The sequence below is a fragment of the Cryptomeria japonica genome, chromosome 9 (genome assembly GCF_030272615.1).
Source record: "Cryptomeria japonica chromosome 9, Sugi_1.0, whole genome shotgun sequence".
Classification (NCBI taxonomy): Eukaryota; Viridiplantae; Streptophyta; class Pinopsida; order Cupressales; family Cupressaceae; genus Cryptomeria; species Cryptomeria japonica.
In genome coordinates, this window is record NC_081413.1 from 12328782 (window position 1) to 12335186 (window position 6405).

Genomic DNA, 6405 nt, shown 5'->3' on the forward strand with positions numbered 1-6405 from the left:
ATCAATCAATAATTAATTAAATTAATATTTAATTAATTCATCTTAACCCTCTTCTCCTATTAATTAAATAAATTATTCAATTTATTTGATTTAATTCACTTAACCAAATTCAGACCATTAATTAAATAAATAAATCATATTTGTTTAATTAAATCTTCTCCCACATTTAAATAAATTAATATTTATTTAAATCCCCCAAAATCGCATCTTTCACATTTAAATCACCTCTATCCTCCACCCTACAAATGCAAGTTGCACAACTATTTTAAATAAATTATTTATTTAAAATCCTATTTATCCTCACCCACTTGAAACCTTTAATGGTTTCCCTTAAAGTCTTCAAACTTAATGGCTTCCCTTAAAGTCTTCTTAAGACTTTAATGGTTTCCCTTAAAGTCTTCAAACTTAATGGCTTCCTTCTAGAGTCTTCTTAAGCCTTTAAAGGTTTCCCTTAAAGTCTTCAAGCATTTAATGCTTTATCTTCCTTTTTCTCATTTAAATAAATTAATATTTATTTGAATATCCACCCAAATGAAAATTACACCATTTAATTGAAATAAATGATTTTATTTTAATTGAAAATCCCAAAATTCCTCCCACTTGCATTCTCCTACAAAATCCACTTGCATGCCTAAATCCCTTCTAGATTCTTCTAACTCCTTCTAATTAGCCTAATCCTATCCTAATCATTGTCACATTCCTAAATAAAAGAAAGTCACTTCTCAAAAAACTCCAAAGTCTTCAATAACCATTAAAGGCTTTATGTCTTCAAATGGTTAACCTCTAAAGTCTTCCAAACCATTAAAGGCTCTCACATAACCATTTATGGTTAACTCACCTTTTTACCTTTGCTTAGAGACTTTCCTCTAACTTAACCATCCTTTTGACTCATGGGTCTCTTCGAAGCATTTATTTATTTGACTAAGGTAACCATTTAACCCTTGCACATTCATTTATCCCTTGGATAAAAGGAATATCCATTAACCTAACCTTAACCCAATCCCCTAGGGTAACCATCATGTCCCCTCAAGCATTCAATGCTCCTTATCTCTCCTCTCAAGCCTCCTAATGGCGACACTTGTCAACATGAGATTGGGTTGAAAGTTTCACATGGATTGAATATCTTTCAATCCTAACCCTTGTTAAGATTGCTCAATCTCAACCCTTCATTTCCCCATTTCTTCTATAAATAGAACCCTTCTCCTCAAGCAAAGAAGGAAACATTGGAGTATTGTTGTTATATTGGTATTAGCATAGAGCTTTTTCATAGCATCATTATCTACACTTGCATAGCATTTGTTTATCATTTTCAACCATCTTGAATCTCCATATGGCATCCATGGCTAGTGCTAAAATTTGAGAGCTACACTCATGTGGAACTCGGAGAGGAGAGGAACAGGGGAGGAGCAACTATGAGCATCTTGATTAGTATTTGGAGGAGTATAGTTTATCTATTCTATATTTGTATGCTTTCTATTTCATGCTTAATATCTCTCTTGATATGCCTGTTTAGGATAATCTTTTGTTGCTAACACTAACGTTTATTTCTTGTGCTCTTGTGTGTGTTACCATCAAACAAATTTTCTAATCCTTTTTGCAGAGAATCAATATGTATCCACAAAGTAACCTACAAACAAGCCTACACTATAAGGGGTTGTCTGATTTGGTGTCAGCTGTCTATCCTCTCCTTTGAATCTTGGATGCAAGAATTGCACCAACTTCCTTCTATATATACATGCTCATTTTTCTCACATTACAACTTTAATTATTCTAGATTGATGGTCCAATCAACATTGGGGTTGAGCATGAAAACTTCATTGATTACATCTTTGTTGATTTCTGTCAGCATGCAACCTTCACTTGCTACAATTTCCCTAGTAGCGGCCTTATAGTTTGCTACAATTACAACAATCAACTCTATGTTCACATACACATTGCGTACAACAAGCTTCCCCAAATTGCAAGTCCAGATATTAGAGACTGGGACTACCTCTTTCTTGTTGTTGTAACCCCTCCTCCATAGACTTTATCCTTGTGGCGGGATCAAAGCATCTCTGATACCTATAGTTTGGTCAACAATCTGCCATTTTTAGGGTTAGGGTTTTACGGGTGAATTGAATTAAAAGATAACAAAAGCTTAAAAGCTTAGCACAAGCTAAATCCTACGTATTCTAACGGCTATAAATGACTAATAATTTCACATGAAAGAGCAAAAAGTCGAAGAGAATGCAATTGGAAGTGGAATTGACAATCGCTTTCAAAAACCCTAATTATAAAGACAGGCATAAAATAAACTTTTGAGAGCATGTACAGAGCACTGTAAGAACAAATTCAAGCAATCTCAATGTTAAATAGACAAAGGATCTAGATCATAACAGACAATATGACAAAATTAATTATAGGCACGTATACTGGTGTGATGGCGGGAGATAGTCGTTGCATTTCATATTTGAATTTTGGGGCCCCAATAGCAAATTCCCAGTCAGTCGACAATGAATCAGAGCTTGACACATCAATATTTTTATCATATTTTATTTGTCGTCGGATTTAGTCACAAAAATCCTTCTTGTTGTATAGTCATCAATCTTACATGGCTCACTCATCCACGTATCTATGTTTTCATTGGCCTGAGTATCCATCCTTATCCCATGTGGGTCCTACATGCAACATCTACAACGATGTTGTGAAATTAATTTGCGGGTGCACCTTGGAACAATCGCGCAACTGCGCGATAACCACACCCGTCGATTTGATCAAAGGTGAGTGCATATTACCTATATCGGGTCCATTTGGGAAATGACTCATCTTTGTGGGACCCTCGTGCCATGTCATCAACAAAGCTGAAAAGTTAGCTTCTGCTTGCATCTTTATTTAGTCGCGTAGTTGCGTGCTTATCCCGCATCGTTGATCTCAATCAAGGTAATCATTGTTTACATGGTATATGAGATAGGGTGCTGGGCTTGTCCTTTTGCTTCGTGGCTTGCAATCCACGCAACAATCACTCATTAGTCCACTTAGGGGATGAGTCGGTCGGGTGGGGCCCTTATTTCTTCATTATCGTTCAACCTTTTTGAATGGGGCCCATGTGACATGTAGTTTCCAATATAGACCATTCAGTGGTCTCCAGCCTAGCATGTCAGAGGCATGACATCCATTGACACGTCTGCAACGATATTGTAGGATTAGCTTTGTCGCGCATATTGAAGCAACCACGCGACTCTTATGACCGTTGATCTGGGTAGAGTTGCACGGTGAATAAGACTATGTCGCCAAGATCAGAATAGTCACACCGAAAAATGATATTTTGGTGTAACACAAGCGGGCGCCCAAAAGGAGAGAAGGTCTTGCCGAAAGGCAAGGTCCTGCTGAAAAGGCACTTGCTGCCATTCCACAAAGGAGCCCACCTAGACTAGTAAATCCAATATGTGGCCACCACATGACACCACTGAATCATGAATTAAAGGTCCCACACAACCACAACTGACTCTGAATGAACCAACACATGCTTGCCACCTGGACATTAGCAGAAACTCAGACAATCTGGGCCCAACTATCAGGGGTCGGAAGCTGGTCAGAAGTCGGCATGAAAATAAAAACAACTTCCTCTTTTCTATTTGGATGCGATAGGCCGATAAGGGGCCGACCACCGACACAACACAAAAGGCTTCAAGAACAACTTAAGTGACCAAAAACGGGCAATCGACAGTCACCACCAAAATAGAACAAAAATAACACAAAGGAAAAAGGATGCAGGATTTAGGGTTTTAAACCTGAAAGGCTTCAAAATTTAGAAGATAAACCCTAAACTCTTCAATGGGAAAAAATAAAAAAGGTGCTCCAACAAACCCCATGTGATGCAAGTATCCCTAGGTTCCCTAGGTGCACCACATAATACAAATAAATTAAACATTAAAAAAACCATTCAAGGTGATACAACACTTAGTCCTAACATTCTCCCACTTGGTGTATACATTGTATAAGGGGTGACAAGTAACCTTGAAAATGAACAAGGGGACAATCTCTACAACCACATATACCATCAAGGAATCAAAGTGTTTCGTGTGCTCCATTAATATATATGTAACAAGAAACAAGGTGACTACCATCCCAAACATGAATGCTCTCACCATCATGCTAATGCACAAAGATAAGAAGCCATCCAAAGAGACACCACACTATCTATCACAAAGTAGTATGTCATGCCTCAACTAATATCCCAACACAAACATTCAATCCAAAGGTAACAATATGGATTTGTAGCTACCAAGAAATAATATCCATAGCTTAAATGGAACCCACAACTACTGCTAACACATCCATGACATATTTATTGGAGCCTTATGACACTTGTAGATGGCTGAGAATGATGAGGTGTTCTAGGACAAAAGAATAATCCTTAGCCAGTTTGTTTGGGAGGTCACATATTCCTATTATGCTTTACGTGTTTTTTTTGGGTCAACAATATTGAGTATTTTATTAATATATTAAAAAATAGTACAAAATTCATAGTTTCAGCTTTTCATCACCAAAAATGACCAAAATTGTGCCTCAAAAAAAGTTTAGAGCCATCAAGGCATTCCATCAAAACCCTAACATCACCTACCACAAAACCAGTTCATAACATCTTTGAATGTCTAAACCATACAAACATATGCCATATTGTCATGAAATTGCATACAATTTAACAAGAAGTTTTTATAAAAACACAAATTATTTCTTCCTCGTGACTTTGAGTGGTCCATTTACCCATTGATCTTTCAACTCGAAACCTTTATCTGGGACCTCCATCATTCCCACCTTCTTCTTCCCCTTTGCACACTCACGATCCTTCTCCCACATATAGAGCTTCAACGAGTCCCAACCAATGTATGCCTTTTCCTGACATTCGTTCTTTTCCATCCCCTTCGACCAACAAATAAAGAACATGAACTATTCAGGTGCCTCTTCGTTTGAGCCCTTCATTGCCTTCACTAGTAGGAACATTGCTCCTTGAAGACAACACATACAAGCATTGACTGCATACCAAACAACTAGTCACCACCCACACATCCCTTCATCACCCACTCAACCTCTTCTTTCTTGGCAATCTCTAACCCCCACACCACCATCATTGATACAATATCAAAGTTTGTTCTATATCTATGTTTAGTTGACAACAAATCTTCACCAAGTATAATCTCCATGATTTGAATGAACACCTCTTTGTTAAATTCAAAGAGACCTTTCAACCTCTTCTTTGATATTTTCCCTGAGAATGCTAACTATTGCTTTGGTATTATCAGTGAGAAGGTGGCCTCCATAATGTGATGCTCTTGCCACCCATCTCAATCTATGAACACCACTTCCAATCTCCGTGGGTTTTATTAACCCTCTTGGCGGCCCTTGTCACATCAACCCGCCACCACTACACTTCATCAATGACTCCTAAAAGTGGCGATGTCCTACACCAACTCATTCATGAAACTTGAGGTCTTGGTAATATTCCACCATAATGTGTGCCTCATCATTTAAAGACAATGCCCAATTCGATAACCTATCTGCCACATCATTGCTTGACCTCATTACATGGCGAACTTCAAATTCTTCGAATGTTTCTAATATGATCTTTGCAACGGTTATATATTTACACAACTTCCACACATGAATCTCCCCCTTTTTAACAGTGTTAATGATAATCAAAGAGTCTCCTTTGAGCATGATTTTTGAAAACCCATGTTTTAAGCCATTTTTAAAGCCTCAATAGTCACCCGTGCCTCGACTTTGTTGTTCGTCTCTTCTGATAGTTTTGAAGCACCCATTGCTACGATATTGTCCTCCCAATATCATGCCACGTACCTAGCCCCCGATGGTCTCGGTTTACCTTTTGAAACTCCATCAAAGTTAATCTTGTACCACCCTTGCCTCGGTTTGGACAATTCCACCTTCTTCACTTTGCAAAAATCCATATGGCCCGAAAAAGCCCATTAATAGGTTGTATTTTGCTTTACATGTTATTGTTGTCATTTTATACCTTATTGGCCCTTCCTAGTAATTACATAGGTGTCTATCTAGAGACCTCATGAGCAAGTGATTTCCATATTGTGCATTTGACCCCATCCACCCTCCATTGATAATTGATCTGAGAAATATTTAGTTGGGTCCCTTATTTTGAGTAATTGTTTAAGGATGTTCATCCAAAGTGTTTTCATAAAAAATCCTTGGTAAATTTTATTAATGGGTGCTTTTGTGGTTAATGTCTAGTGATTTGGACCCATCATCCATGACATGCCTTTTCCAAAAATCATTTTTTCCCCTCTAATCCTGTTTTCCCTCTAAGCTCCATTTCAATATTTTGGACTTGGTCATCCCAACATGCATATTGAACTTTTCTTACTTGGTATGGAAAGTGTCAAAACTTCATTGTTC